Genomic DNA, 17,661 nt, shown 5'->3' with positions numbered 1-17,661 from the left:
GACAAATCCAATATTGCTATGTATGAAGGAGGAAAGGATCTTGCAAAGGATAATAGCAACGATATCAATGATGAATCTGGAATACAAAAAGAGTCTATAGTTCCAAAACCAAATAACACGATAACCATAAAAAACAACCTGGAACTCCAAACAGACATTCTTGATGGTGAATGGGAAGAAGTGGGAAGTAAAAAAAGCAAGAAAAAGTTAGGAAAGAAAGTTGGATCTCGTGGAAGAGAGCAAGAAATTAGGGAAATAAGTGAGGAAGCAATTGCTGCTATCACGCAAAAAAACTTTGATGAGATAATGGAGGAAGAAGAAGAACAATTGGTTAGCACGGGTAAGTCTAATCCAAAAGGTAACAACGAAAATAAAGAAGTTGCAGATGATGAAGACTCAGAATCCCAAGATGAAGTTAAGATTCTTGATTGATAGTCATAAGATCTCTTTAGTTGCGATTCAGGAACCTTTTGTTAAAGAGATAAAAATTGAGTAGTACAAGAATTTACTATTTTTCAATTTGTTCTTTCGTCGATGGAAAATGAAAAATCGAAAAAATGATTCATTCCAACTGCCCTATACTAATCACTTTCGGCAACAACATTGACCATCATATAAAGTACTTTAGATTTCTTAACTTCTGGCCAGAATATGATGATTTACAGAACATCGTCAGAGATAGTTCAAATATTCAGATTAATGGCAATATTTTTTGGCAGGTACATCAGAAAATGAAGCATACTAGCAGAGCATTGAGTATTCGGTCTAAACTCAACATTAGCAATTTTTTGAGAAAACTTAACAACTTGAAAAAGAGGCGTCACAAAGTGAGGAAAAATACATGACCACACCGGACCCAACTGATAGAATGAATATGAATAGAATCAAGGCTGAATTGATCATCCAACACAAATATGTTGATACATTCTGGAGACAAAAGGCAAATCTCAAATGGAATCTGGAGGGAGATGAAAACACTATATTCTTTCACTCTATTGTCCAAGGTTGAAGAAATATTCTTCAAATACATAGAATCAAGGTTGATGATGACAACTAGATAGAGGGTGAAGAAGAGATAGACAAAACTGCTATAAAATTCTACGAACATCTTTTCTCCCAGGGAAATAATATGATGGACAACAGTGTTCTGGATCTTATTCCTCAATGTATTAAAGAAGAAGACAATCAAACATTGGTTATGGAGCCTACTGATGAGGAGATTAAAGAGGCATTATTTGGTATTAATCCTAATAGTTCTCCCAGGCCAAATGGTTTCAGCTCGTTTTTTTTTTCAAAAAGCCTAGGATATTGTTGGACGAGACATTATTCATCTAGTAAAAATAGTGATCAATGATGCTCTAATGCCTAAATACTTTACCAACACGTCTGGTTCTTGTTCCTAAAGTATAGTCACCTTAAACATTCTCTGATTTTAGGCCTATTAGTCTTAGTAATGTCACCCAAAAAATTGTCCCTAAAGTCATGAACCACAGGCTCACTCACATTCTCCCAAAGATCATTTCTCATAATCAAGTAGTTTCATCAAAGGAAGAGCAATTGGTGAGAATGTTCTACTGGCACAAGAGATAATCCATGAGATTAAAAGAAAGAACAAAGGGGGAAATATTATCTTTAAGATTGATATGAATAAAGCTTATGACAGGATCTCGTGGCAATTTATCAGTACAGTTATGAAAAGGATGGGATTTGATGATAAATGGATACACAATGTGTGAAATCTCTTATCAAATAATTGGTGTACTATTATCATTAATGGCAAAAGAAATGGTTTGTTTCAATCCCAAAGAGGAGTCAAACAGGGAGATCCTATATCATCTTCTCTTTTTATTATAGCTGCAGAAGTCCTTTATTTAATGCTTAATAAACTATTTGAAAATTCTTTTTTCAATGGTGTCACTATGGATACCATTGGACCAAAAATTAATCATTTGTCTTATGCTGATGACTTAATTATCTTTTGTTCGGGTAAAACCAAAATGCTAGAGTTGATCATGGACTGCCTAAAGAAATACGAGCAGAGTTCTGGACAACAAATAAATAGACAAAAGAATTGTTTCATAATGGACAATGACATATCTGCTAAAAGGATCAATATAGTGTCTAGAATCCTTCAGGTAAAGAAGAAAGAATTTTCTATCACCTATTTGGGTTGTCCTTTATTTGCAGGCACAGAAAAGATTGAATACTTTGCAAATATGGCTACAAGAATCCTCAAAAAGATAGGAACATGGCAATGCAATAAGTTGTCAACAGGAGGTAAGATTATATTAATCAAGCATGTATTGAATACTATACCTGTATATATACTCACTATTTGTCAGTGTCACGACCCGAACTAGGGCGTGGCCGTGACGGACATCCCGAACCATGAAGTCCCGGAATGTCCTTCTCTATCTAGTAATCATGCACAACATTTATATAATAAAAGAAGATGCGGAAACATAATCTGCTACGGAAACATGGTTAATTCTGAATTCAATATAAGTATGGAAACTATAAATCAACTACATCTAAATAACATCTGACTCAGTCTGCGAAATCTCTACTACATGAAAATCTGACAACTGTTTGAAAACTGAGACAAGGCCCCTAGTAGACCAAAACGGAATGAGTGACATAATCTAAAAAGAGAGGCCTTTTGGAATAGAGATAGAGAAGGCTCACAAACTGGACACCTGCAACACTGTCCGAATAGAATCTACTACTTTTTTGGACCCCCAGACTGAGCCTCAAAACTTGGAGAAAGGAGAAGGGGCTAATACAGATGTACTGGTACGCAAAGTAATCCAAAATAAAGCTTTTATATAAATAAAATAGTTGAGAGCAACTTGGCAAATCATTATACATCAAGTGGTTTTCAAAACACATGGGCACATAACCTTTCTGTCAATGCAAATTCTGATCTTTGTATTACTTCTGAGTTAGGTGGCACTCCCCTACAATTCTGATATTTCACGGGTTGTATGGAATCCTCCATTGACTCGGCAGAGAAGCTCCCAACCCGAGTGTGCCGCAAGAATTGGAGTTTCTGATTCTGATACGCCACACGGCTCTAGGCCAGCGTAATATATAAACTCGGATCGGTAAATCACGGTTTTGGACAATGAGTTATTTGAACTCATGCCTTCTTCGGGAAATCATATAAACTCTCTTTATGGCCAATTTTATCCTATTTTGAATCATGCATGTTTCTAGTTTCAACATCTGAAAAGTCTAATTTCAAACATGTATTTTATTCTGTTCTGAATTATCATGACATAACCTGAATTGGTGTCGTCACACCAAGACTTGCAAATCCTATTTCTGAGCCATAATGCAATAAGCATGATCTTCCATTAAAACATAGTTCAGACCACCAAAACATGCAAACAGTATAAAAGATTTCATGTTCTGAAACATAAGTCAAAACTATGCACGAATCCTTTGAACGTAAGGTGATCGTGTGCTTTTGGCAAAACCATGCATCTTTCATTATACGTACATTCAACATTTATCAATACAAACAACCCTGTCTTTTGAATTCAAGATTCATAATCAAATCATTCATAAATCAAGTCTTTTCGGAACAAGCTTTTCAAGATGCATTTCAAAACAATTCATATCATGTGAAATATGGAAACAATCACATCAAGAGAGGGATTTCATGTGAGTCATGCTCTCAATTCAATAAATAAATCTTAAAACACATGCTTATATATATATATATATATATATATATATATATATATATATATATATATAATTTCAAATGAATTTGGGAGAAGGCCTAAAGACCAAAACAATTCCATCAAGTATTCTAAAACATGATTATATTGATAAATCTAAAAACCCCTTTCTTAGAATCATGATTTCTATGCCCATGAGTTTTTAAGAAAATCCCGCGTACCTCTATTTAGGAGTTCACTGGGTGCTTCTTGAAGCCTACGGTCTGGGGATTCCGAATATCCAATCAATTTCTAAAACTCACGGTTGAATCTTGAGTTATGAGGAGTTTTTGTTTGAAACCCTAAGGGTGTTCTTGAGAGAATTGAGTAAAGGAGCAATATTTTTGCTCCTAGGGGAGGAAATTATATGTTATAGACGGATTAGGGTGAGGGGGAATAACCAAAATGCCCCTAGACCCATAAAAAAACTGAATTCGCGTCTGAAATAGTGTCGTGACGCAATCTCGATGCGTCGCATCGCTATCGCATTGACTTACTGCCTCACACGGAAAATGTTATAACTTTTCGTTCGGTTATCGAATTTTAGCGAAATTGGTATCGTTGGAAAGCTAATTCAATTATCTACAATTTGGTGGGTCTTGAGCTGTAAAATTCTATGTGTATAAGGAGTTATAATCCTTTAAAATAGACCTTTGTAGAATCGAATATCCAATTTTGTGTGAATGAAAGGCTCTTAGCTCAACCTTGCTTTAAGCTACTTCTATGAACATTTTTCACCTCATAAACACTTAATATATTAGGAGAAATATCAAGGAACATGAATTTAAATATAAACCATGGAATTTGATCTTACGCATGTAGGAACGACGATTTGATTTCTAGCTCAAAAATTTGGGGTGTTACAGTCAGCCCCCAAAGACTGTTATATACCAAATTGAGAAGATATTTCTCAACTTTCTATGGGGAAGCAAAGAGTGGAAGCCGAAATATCATTGGACAACTTGGTATAAGTTATATTATCCTAAAAAAGAGGGTGGTATTGGCATCAGATCAAAATTGGACATTTCTAAAAGCTCAAGTGCCAAGATTTGGTGGCAGTTTAGGACCAATGAAACTCTTTGGACTAAGTTCATAAAAGCCAAATACTCTAAAAGAATTCACCCAGTGGCTAGGAAATGGAGTTATAAGCATTCTCATAGTTAGAGATAAATGATAAAGATCAAGGATGAAATAGACCATTTAATATATTGTAGGATTAAGAAGGGCAATTCCAGCTTTTGGTGGCACAATTGGATAGGTATTGGTAGACTTCCCCAATTTTTTAATGTCTCTACTTCCATTAGAATGAAAGTTACAGATTTCATGCATAATGGAGAATGGAATATTAACAAACTTAACCAAGTTCTTCCTGTTGATTTTGTAAATTTGATACAAGCAATTACCATTAAATTTTCCAATCTCGAGGACGTTCCAATATGGAAAGTCAACTCAGATAAAAAAGTTACTAGTAAATCAGCTTGGAATTTCTTAAGGAAAAGAGGTAATAGCTCTCTAGTTAATAGAATGGTTTGGCATTACAAGAACCATTACAAGATTTCCTTTTTCCTATGGAAAGTGTTACATAAAAAGGTAGCAGTGGATCTAAACCTTACTAGATTCAAAGTCCACCTTCCTTCTAGATGTTGTTGCTATAGGTCTTATGAGCAGAAAAATGTGAAAAACTTGTTCTACGATGGACAGATAGCACAATATATATGGGAACACTACAATAGACTTTTTGGTGTAAACTAGAGACATAGCAATTTGAGGTTGTTGTTGATGAATTGGTGGATCTCTGAGGGAACTAATCTAGTTCAAAAGATGTTGCTACAAATTCTACCTAGTGTCATTATTTGGTAGATATAGAAGGCTAGGTGCAAACATAGATTCGAGGACATTCATATGAATACCAGGAGCATTATTGTACACATTAACATGCAGACAGTGATGATTGCTCATAAACAATTCAGCAACATAAATCCATTTATGTAATGGGAGCAATTTTACAATATTTTGAAGAATGCCAAAGAAAAGACCATCTACATTTCTATCACATGGACTAGACCAAAGGCTAATTTTTACAAACTTAATATAGATGGTTGTTCCAAAGGAAATCCAGGTCCGAGTGGAGGAGGTGGCATAATTAGAGATGAGTATTGTCATATGAAGATAGCTTATGGATTTTCTCTAGGTATTCTCACTAATAACATGGCTAAAATACATGCCCTAGAAATTGGTCTACAATGGTGTGTAACTCATGGTATCAAGAACTTAGAAATAGAGGTTGACGCGAAGATCTCGATGGATTGGATTAGTAATAATATTGATATTCCATGGAACCCGTGGAACAAGATTACCGGCATAAAGGATAAGTTACTGTAACTGGGTAATTGGTGCATACAACATTACTATAGAGAAGGGAATAAAGTAGTTGATTGCCTGGCAAATCGGGGCCTATCATATGATAATATTATATGGATCACTCGCCATCACAATTTTTTTAGAGAAGCCAGAGGAGAGGTTAATATGAATAGGATGGGCGTTCCATCCCTTAGAACGATTACCAAAAAGAACTCTTTCTCTATGGGAAGAGACATGTATGGCTTTTATAATTTTGATGTCCCCTGAGGGTTATGTATAGAAGAGGTCTTATACCTTCTTATGTTTTTGGGAGTTTATTAGAAATCCTACTTTACCATAGAATGAGGAGTGTCCCATTCTTAGTAGGTGGGGAGGCTTTCCTCTTTTGTTTGTAATTTTTTTATTTTAATCAAAGTCATCCACTCTCAATAGAGTTGGATGGAAAAATTTAATTTAAAAAAAAAGATTCATTCATACGCAATTCATTCTTTCCTTGAGCAATTTTGGTTCTAAAAAATCATTAGTCATTGCACCATTCTCATCAATAATCTTCATCCTCTCCACCTCCGTCTCCTCCTCCGCGGGCAGTAGCATGGTGACAATGAGGTTTTTCTTTTATTTGATTGAATGACAATCGAGATTTTTGAGAAGGGGGTATACTGGGACTGAAAATGATGCTAATATTAGTTGAAAATTGTCTACCGAGGATTAAAAGGAAGAAGAAAATGAAGAAAAGAGAATGATTTTGACCAAAACTTTGTTTCTTTTTTCACTTCAGAAAATTCAAGAACTGAAGTTTATTATTCAAAGTAAAGTAAAATTCAAGAACTAAAGTTTGAAAACAAGATAAATTTAAAAGAGAATGAAGGACATAATGAATTATGTGTGGTTGAATTTCAACCTTTTTATGTGATTTAATTTTATCTACGTGACATTTTTAATATGTGGAATAGTTATTTTCACATCAAACGCGTAATTTTTTTTATGAAATATGTCAAATCAGCTTTTTGTGTCTAATTGGAATAAAGTTGTGTATAGTCAATTGTAACAAGATAAAGTTCAAGTAAATGAAAATTTTGGACAAGTTTAAGGAGTTGAATATGTTTTGACCGTTTTATTGTAATTTCATCCTCCTACCTTATTAGTGTACGATATTGTCCTTCATATATTTGATCACAGACTCAAAAGACTCTGAAAAATGATGAAAAAACTATTGTATGTATCTAGGCCTTCTTCACATTAGGAATTATTGACTGTTTGACCAAACTTCTAAATTGACTTACATTGAAAAGTTTTTATTTCAAAAAGATACTTTTAATGAGAAATAATTTGTGTTTGACCAATACTTCTAAAAAGTACTTTGAACAGTAGCTGTATTTTTTCAAAAGAACTTTTCAAATAAGCTTTTTTAGGAAGAAACTACTTTTTAGCTTATAAAATATTACTTTTACTAATTCCTAAAAATACTTATTTTCTCTCAAAAATTTAGCTGAACGCCTTACTTAAAAAAAAAGCATTGTTCACAACAAAAAAATAGCTTGTTAAATAGGAGAAAATTGAAGGAAAGGTATCATTTAAGTCTTGAATGAAGGATTTGTGACATTGACCAACTTAAAGGGTCAAACATAATTATAAAACTTGATTAAGTTAATTGTGGACTTGATTAATATTTTTAAAACTTTCTAATCTCTTCAAAAATACAAATCAACCCACACCCCTCTCCTCTCCAAATCAACCGTCTCTCCTCTATCTCTTTCTCTCTTGACAGTTTCTCCCAAACAACAGTTCTGTAAATTTCTCCTTTCAATTCCCGACGACTTCAACCTCCGATGATAAATAGTTGGGCGTCGAGTTCCTTTTCCACTTTCAACCGTCAATCGACGTGACAACCTTGTTCTCCGACCACAACAGCTTTGAATTCTTCATCGTCCCTTTTTTTCTTTCATAGGTAAAAAATTATCGCCTTTTTAGTTTTGAAGAAAATGAGGAACTTGAGTCAACTTCTCTTCTAGTATTGGTTAACAATTTCAATATTTGTTGCTTTAACTTAAAATGAGGTGTGAATAAACCCTAATTTTTGGTATTTGTTCTCTTCTCTTTTCGGAGTGAATTATGATTTTTTGTTATTTATTGTATTTTTTTGAAGTTTGATTTTTGTTGTTTGTGTTTATACAAACAAAACAACGATTTTGGTGTTTTTCATGTTGCGCCTGTTGCTGGGTTGATTTGTTATTGTTTTTGGTAAAAATGGTTATATTGTTGTTGTTCTATTGAACAAAATCATGCTACTATTTTTTTCTACAACAGATTATCCATCTGATGCAACAGATTAACCATCTGATACAACAGAGGAACCATCGAATTAAAAATTTGATGCAATAAATTAACCATACAATGCAACAGATTAACTATCTGATGCAACAGATTAACCATCTGATGCAATAGAGGAACCATCGAATTAAAAATCTAATGCAACAAATTAACCATATGATGCAATAAATTAACCATATGATGTAATAGTTTAACCATCTGATGTAACAGATTAACCATATGTTGCAACAGATTAACCATCTGATGCAACAGATTTACCATTAAAAGCAATAGAGGAACCACCGAATAAAAATTTGATGCAATAAATTAATCATCTGATGTAACAGATGAACCTTCTGTTGAATAAAATCCTATCAACTATTCCAACAGGACATGTCCAAGACTTGATTTTTCTAATTGATCATTCATCTGTCGCGATAGACGACCCTTCTGTTGGAAGAAATCTAAACAATATTGACCATTGATAACTATTTCAATAGATCACTTATATGTTGCAATAGATATATGATCTGTTGCACAAACCATTCATTTGTCTCAATAGATGAGTGATATATTTTATATTTTTACAACAGATTACTCATTCGTTGCAATAGGTTAGTTAACTATTCCAATAGATCACTCATATATTATAACATATATGTGATCTGTTGCACAGACCATTCATTTATCTCAACAGATAAGTGATATGCTTTCTACTATTGCAACAAATTACTCATTCGTTGCAACAGGTTAGTTATTTGGTGCAACAGATAACCTACTTGGTGCAACAGATGTGTGATTTATTGAAACTATTATTTTACTATTTTGCATATTAGATTTACTGTTATCATTTTTCAGCAATGTATTAATGAACTAAATATATTTTATATTTCTGTTAATTTTTGATAATATGTCTCCCAAAAGAACAAAGAACAGATCAAGTTCAAGTGAAGGAACAAGTGAAACAGCTAGGCTACATCGATCACTCTATGAGCTTGCTTTATAAGCGGTATCTCAATCAGGAGTAGAATATGATGGAGGAGAAATGGTTCAAAAGAGATGATCCAAATACTAATAGCCTTTTTACCAAAGAGTTGGTCAAAACCTTCAGCATTGATCGTTATCTTGTGAGAATGCAGTGCGATAGTGACATAGATTTAATGAGTTATTTTGTGGTTAAGTCAGTCATGAGATAATATTTCGATGCCTTCAGAAAAATAATTCGAGAACAAAAATTGAATGCTTATTTCAGGGATAACTGCTTTGGGCAATATCTTGATTTGCCGGATGACAATAGTGCTCGTTTCCAAATGAAAATTGTATATAACCTTCTCAAGTATAGGTTTATGTATGAAAAATAAAGATAATATGGATGAGGTGTGGATAAATTATCGTGGCATATCTATTTAATTTAATTGGAAGGAGTTTGCCATAGTTACTGGACTAAAATATTATCCTCCTTCTCCTTCTCAGGTTTTACCTATTCTAACCCCCCAAAAAAGCACCCCGCACACCGGAAAAAGGCAAAGACAAGTCGAGTGATCGTGATGACCTGGTGTCCATTGTTGGTCCAAGCTTCAAAAACAAAAATTTCATAGAAGCGTTGAAAGGTAAAAGAATTTCAAAGAATCACAAGCAATCATTATGCTTGGTTTGGTTTGTACATAATATTCTTTGGGCGAGAGACGTTAACAACAACATAAACATTGGTTTAATAAATCTCTCCGAGGATCTTGAGGCATTTAACAACTATCCTTGGGGTAATGAAAGCTTCAAAATGATTGTCAAATATTTGTTGACTCCGTTAATGCCAAAGACAGTCAACTTATATGGCTTTCCATTGAATTTCATGGTAAATGTTTCTTTTATTATGATATGATTCATTTTTTTTTACTCAATAATAGTTTTGATTTATTGGCATTATTTTATAGGCTTGGGCGTTTGAAGTCATTCCTTATTTGAGACAACAAGTGAACTATCAGGAAGAAGTTTCCTGTCCAAGAATCTTGAGATGGTTGTCGACAAAACTGATAAAAATGTAATATTTCTTAATCTCTTCAACCCCCCGAAAGATGCATTAAGTATAATTATAATTAAGTTTTTGTTTTAATTAATTGTTTCTTTGAATGATCTAATCATCATTCTAATATATGTAATGATTAATGTTAGATTGTGCATCCGTTGCTTGTTCCGACCAATCGAAAGTTGAAGATGCCATTTTTTCTTACTTTACAGTCTGTGCAAACTTTATCGGACCCTAAGGTCATTGAAGGAATAAAAATAGAATTGTTTGAAGCAACAACCATCACAAGAAAAATAATTTTGGAGGGTGGATTTGTTGTTGTTGATAGTCTTAGTGGTAATGGAGTTGTTGTTGGTGGTAGTGGTGCTATTGTTGGTAATAATAATGCTCCACTTACAGTTTTTAAAACAAATCATTATAAGTATGATCATACTGGTTATACAGATTTTGCCTCTCCTAGCGAATGTTCTGCATACAAATGTTAAGACTGCAAGGAGAAACATGATGTAGTGATTAATGATATTAATGTATTAACTGCTTCTGTAAAGGAACTGACATCTAACAGGGGGTGTCATTCCATCAAAAAGGATTTTATATCCATCCACTCTATTAGAGATTAAGGCTAAGAGGAGAAAGAAAGTAATTTTCAAGGCATTATCAAGCATCCAAAAAAGCAAAATTGTAACTCCTTTATCCGTGTTGCACTATTGAGCAATGTATAATTGCCAAAGGAGATCAGTACGAGCTAAAGAAGATGAATATATATCGTATATTCCAACTAAAATATAGACACATATCTATTTCAACAGATGACACATCTGCTGAAATTATCAAACAGATATATACATCTATTGCAATAGTTTACTAACCTGTTGCATCAGATAAAGTATCTGTTGCAACATATGTATCGTCTGTTTTAGCAAATCAAATAGCTCTACGTACCTCTTTTATTTATACCAACAGATGACCTAATTACTGCAACGGATGGGTCATCTGTTGGGATAAATTAAATCAAGACTTCCTACCTGTAACACCCCGTACTTAATTACGTGCATTAGTCATTGTTATATGTGTTGGGGTATATGTATTGATCCTAAGTTAGGTATATATGAGTTTAAGTATGAGTATTGATTATTTTGAGATGGTTTCAAGTGTATAGTTTGATTATAGGTGTATAGGAATCGACTTTATTTATATCGGAATTTTCCCGTCGATGGTTCCATACGAAGGTTATTGAATAAGCTTTCCAACGATATAAAGATTTCCAAAAACGGATAAGTTTCGGATATAAGCGAGCTCGTTCGAAACTTTAAAACGGTGGCCGGGATGTGAACAGTAAAATGTGCAGGAAACTACTGAGGCCTGCCAGTTTTTTGGGTCAACTTTGAACGATCATAACTCCCTCAATATAATGAACTGGTTGAGATACCATATATCAAAAGAAAGATCTTTGAGTCTTCTTTCCAATGAAATTGGTTTCATCCAAATCCAACATCTGAGTAAGGAGTTATACTCGTTTTACTTCAGCCTCTCAAAACAGATTTTTAGGGTCAACTTCAAACGATCATAACTACTTGTACAGGACGAACTGGGTGGATTAATTTATATTAAATGAAAGACCTTTGAATTATCTTTCTAACTATACCAATTTCACCCAAATCCAATATCGGAGCAAAGAGTTATGGCCGATTTACTTTAGCCTATCAAAACAGTCCACCATGGACAGATTCGGATTTACTTAAATTTTTAAGGGCAATATGGTCATTTTCCATCACCTCATGGACGAAAATTGGTCATTATATACATATACTTAGCCTTATATCCACCATTTATCATCCAAATCATTGAAGAATAAGAAACCCTAGCCTAAGTTCAACTCCAATTATCTTGTGATTCAACCGTAGAAAATCCAAATTGATTCCGTAGTTGTGTTCACCGTCTCAAGGGCTTCGAGAAGCACCCCTTATTTGTGCCAACAGGACTTCGAAATCAAAAGGGCCATTTTTTTTGGTAAGGATGTAAATTATGTTGGTGTTATTTATATGGATATGTATATATATATATATATGCATGTGAGCATAAGAAGTATGTTATTTGATTGTTGTTGAAAGATGATAGGAAATGATGTTGGATTATTCTTGTGCATGGTTGGATTATGTTAAATTGTGAAGGAATTTGGGGTGATGATGTGGTATTGATGATGTGGTATTGAGATGATGATTATATACATATACACACATAAACCTATTGTTCAAGTTGGTTTTTGGAATGTTTTGCAAATATTGGTAGTATGGAATTATGGAAGAGAATTGTGGTGTTGGGTTGCTAATACTAGATGCCAAACATTTCATTGTAGATAAGTGATTTGTAAAGGCGGGAAGTTGTGTTGAATTGGTAGCTGAATCTACAACGAGGTATGTAAAGCATACTCTAACAATGTTCTTTGGCATGAAAACACCAATGTTCCATCAAGTAAGATTCCGAGGTTGTCCAAAAACATGTATTGTTCTACGTTACCAACGAAGTTGTTTCCATCCTATAAAGTGTCAAAATGTTCTTTGATATACCAAAAGGCTCTTATTTCATTGTTGTGATATTGATGATTCTGAAACATATTGTTGATGTACCAATGAGTCCTTATTACATCGTTATTGTATAGAAGGTCTATTACTTGGTTCCTATTGATGTATCATTGTTTCAAGGTATCAAAAATGTGGTGACGACCGAAATAACAATCTCAAAGATTAATTGAACTAAGTGATGAAAGTTCTCTCTTATCGGGTGGTATCCCAGGGGCATAAGCCTAGCATGGGTCGATCCCTATTTCATGTGTTTATGGGTGGTATCCCAGGGGCATAAGCCTAGCATGGGTCGATCCCAGTTGATATGTACTGGAGGCATCCTAATGGTCACAGTACAGTACAGTAATGATTACAAAGACGATAAGAACGAAGGTAAAGTGATTGAATAAATACAATGTACAGGTTGTCACAAGTTCTAGTAAGTGTGGTCCACTCCTATTACGACTTATTCACTTGTTTCTGATTTCTATTGAGCTCCTATATCATATGTGATTATTTACAGCTTTACATACTCAGTACATATTTCGTACTGACGTCCCTCACGGGGGACCTGCATTTCATGCTGCAGGCACAGGTACCTCAACTCATACACCGCACAAGTAGGAGCCAGGTCATACAGCTATTGTTGGTGAGCTCCAGTTTGCTTCGGAGCTTTCCGAGTCGGTTCCTTATGTTTTGTTATTGTACATGAGTCACGTGTGGGCGGGGGTTTGTCCCGACCCTAGTTATGCCATGTATATCCTAGAGGCTTTGTAGACATAAGGAAGGGTAAAGTCATGGAAGTTTATATAGTAACGTTATATTTGTATATGTGGTGGCCCCGACGGCCAAGTATTATATATATATATTTGTGCGTGTTGTGCTGATACAGGTAATTAGACCTTTCTATATGCAACGAAGTGCTGTCCAATTTTTTTGGTGACATGTAAGTGAAAGTACAGGTATTTGAACGGGTTCTCCCGGGCCTTCTCGGCTTCGGGTGCCAGTCCGGCCCGATGGGATTTTGGGGCGTGACACTACCATTTCAATTTTTCAAACAGATGAGTCATATGTTGCAACAGATGGTTCATCCGTTGTAAATTATCATACACATTTTTCTCATGTTATAATTTGTCACAACAATTGATCCATCTGTTACAACAGAAATATAATCTACTTAGGATAATTTAAAATAGGAGGAAGGCCTGTTTGATTTGCTAAAACAGATAAGTTATCCTTTTTCATTTTTTCGTATCTCCGTGATTAGCATTAACCAATTCTGGCTTTCCAGGTGGATGTCACTATAGAAGCTGCAGGTGAATAACATTAACAATATGCTACTCTTTTTATGGAAATACGAAGAACAGAAAGCGCAGAAACCGTATGCAAGTGACATTAAAGATCCACGACGATCAAAGCCAAATTTCATAGCACCGGATGAAGAACAACTTATCCATATTAAGTAGATCTTTATAGCTTGAGTCTTTCAAAGTAATAACCTCACCCCTCCTTAGGAATTCTTGGCATAATACTTAAATTCTTGATGTATTTATTGAGATCTCTACCCATAATAATTTTTTTTACATTTTATTTATTTGTTGATTTATTAGATGTAATTTCTAAAGGCTGAAACTTATTTTATTTTATCTATAACTTTTATTTTATCCTTATATTTGAAACTATTAATTGAAATGGAATACAATATTCAAATATTGCAACAGATAAGGTATTTGTTGCAACAGATGACATATCTGTTGAAAAATATCAAATAGATTTAGACATATGTTGCAACAAATAGGTAATCTATTGGAAATTATCAAATAGATCTTTCCACTATTGCAACAGATAGACTTAGATAGAAATATTGACATAATACAATAGATGACCAACCTATTACAATAAATAAACTATCTGTCAGAACAGATAGAATATTTGTTACAACAAATGGACAATCTGTTGCATTACAAAAATTCAACTTTCATTAGACATAAAAAATTGCCACTATATGTAAAGTGAAGTGATTTGAAATAAAAAAAGGCGAAACCCATCGACAGTGTTCATTTTAAACACCTAAAATAAAATAGACATCAAGTAGACAATGTTCAGTTTAAACACCTAAAATAAAATAGGCATCAAATGTGTCAGTTTGACACTTTTTGCCCTAGTGGCATCTTGAATGTAATTCACTCAACCAAGGCTTGTTGAACCCCTATTTTTGCTGACTTGGCATATGATTTGGCCCCTAATGGTTATTTTCCCCCATTGTCTTATATATTCATCTTCTTCCTAAAATTTAATCCTAAATTCCCAAATCTTCTTCTTCTTAATCTTTTTTTCTCTATCTAAATACTTCAAGTTACTTATTTTTGGTTTTTCTACATAATTTTTTCATTTTTTTCAATTGAGTTTGACAATGTCGAGCTCATCTTCCACTGTTTTTTGTGATAAATATTTTAGATATTGTAAGTATGGTCATGAAGCTCTATTGAAGACTTCTTGGACTCAACTAAATTCAGGTCATAGGTTTTTTACTTGTAAGATTTCAAAGGTAATATTTTTTTTTAATTAGTTGATTAATTATTGACCTGTAATTATTTTATAATTATGGTCTTATTTTTGTAGAAGTTAGGTGGATGTGATTACTTTAATTGGTATGAAGAACGACACCCTTCACAAGTAAATCGTGTAATCAGGGGTTTGTTGAAGAAAGTCAAGGCTTTTGAAGAGAAACAAAATTGAGCAAGAAGATACTACATTGTTGGCGTTATTGCTACTGGTTTGGTATTGTTGGGCACATGGATATTCAAGCCTAATTGCTGAAATTTTTATGGTGGTATATTTGTATTTGCTACTGGTTTGGTGTTGTTGAACACATGGATATTCAAGCATAATTGTTGGAAAATATCAAATAGATTTAGACATATGTTGCAACATGTAGGTCATCTGTTGAAAATTATCAAACAGGTCTTCCAACTATTGCAACAGATAAGGCTTAGATAGAAACATCAGCATAATGCAACAGATGACCAACCTATTGCAACAGATAAACTATCTATCAGAACAGATAGAATATATTTTACAACAAATGGACAATCTGTTGCATTGTAAAAAATTCAACTTTCATTAGACAAAAAAATTATCACTACATGTACGTAAAGTATGTAAAGTGAAGTGATTTGAAATAAAAAAATTGTTATTTCACAGGTTCTTCTTTATACACAAGCTCCAAGCGTCCAGTTAGTAACCCATAAGCCCAAACTTATTGCATGTTTTCCACAGCGTTATCGCATAGAAAGGTCGTTGGCTCGGCCATTTCTGTGTTGTTCAGTAAATATTTGATGTGTGCAAGAGCATGCGACCCTTACACGACAACAGTTTCATTTTTTGGAAAGTCCATGTCCTTGTTTCGACCTTTAAAATCCTATGATTGCTTCTCAACACTTTCATTGGCAAACGATCCATTAGTTTACACTGCCTCAACAAGATGGGGAACAACTCCAACAGTGGATGCATGTGGGTAAAAAAATCAGTCTCGTCCAAGGCAAGTAAGTTGCAGTCATACACCTTGATCTTTTTCTTCTCGAGTAGTATCTCAATAGCCCGATAATGTATGCCGGCCACGTTCATAACTCTAAGAATTCTATTTTCCTTGGTCCAGCTCTTGCCTTGTGGATTTAGCCTCTCCCCTCTACCATATTTTATCATTTCTTCATCCCATTGGAACCCAGAAAGTAATGAATCAAATCCCTCGCCACTGGGAGTTAATGCTAGCTTACTGAGATCATTGTACCTATCCTAGAGATTCTTGTAGAAGTCGAGGTCCATTATCCTATCGGCAGCATCATAAGCTTCTAGGTATGCTAATTGTCTGCCCCTCGTAGGGTAGATAATTTCTTCAATATACTATGATATAAGAAGTTAATTTTTAAATAGGTTAGTAATTGTAAAGAAGGGAAACATAGTGGAAAGATGCTACGGATGGTCTATCTATTGTAGGAGGTTTTATGAATCTATTCACAAATTACCATCTAACACAACTTATGCAAGAGATGGGTAATATGTTGCAACAGAATAACCATAAGTTGCACTAGAATACACATTTGCAATGGATGACAAGTAGATTAGAAGTCTAGGTTAGGAAAAATAAACTTACCCTGCCCACGTACTGGATACGCATATCTGTCATACTTCTGAAGTCCTTGGCAAAAAAGGTATGGATGGGGTAATCTTGTGCACCTTGCTTAGAAATCTTGGCCCATCATAGATCCATCTTCTCTTTGGCGCCAAGTTCTGTGTATATGTCCACCTTCTTGAATGGACCTTGAACTTCAAAAACTTTTGGAGAGGGAGGAGTTGTAATTTTTTTTACTTCCGATTGGAGAGTACTTGGCTAATTGCTCTTTTTTTCCTCCCAACAACCACAGTAGGAGTGTATGGATCCCTTATCTTTTTGGATGGTGTGACACCCCTCTTGGATTTTAATTTCTCAACAGCTTTAGTGATAGCCTTTACCTTTTCAAAGAGTTTATCCTGGCTGTCTTTGCACTCTTTGCATTTGCAATGAGAATATAATGGTGAAGAGGGATGAGACGGACCTGTGTAAGGGTGAGAGGGACCTGTGTAAGGGTGAGATAGACCTGTGAAAGGGATGTTTTCAAACATATTTATTTTTTCTTGAGCA

Source organism: Capsicum annuum, chromosome 1 (assembly GCF_002878395.1).
Source record: "Capsicum annuum cultivar UCD-10X-F1 chromosome 1, UCD10Xv1.1, whole genome shotgun sequence".
Lineage (NCBI taxonomy): Eukaryota > Viridiplantae > Streptophyta > Magnoliopsida > Solanales > Solanaceae > Capsicum > Capsicum annuum.
This window is presented reverse-complemented; position numbering follows the sequence as displayed.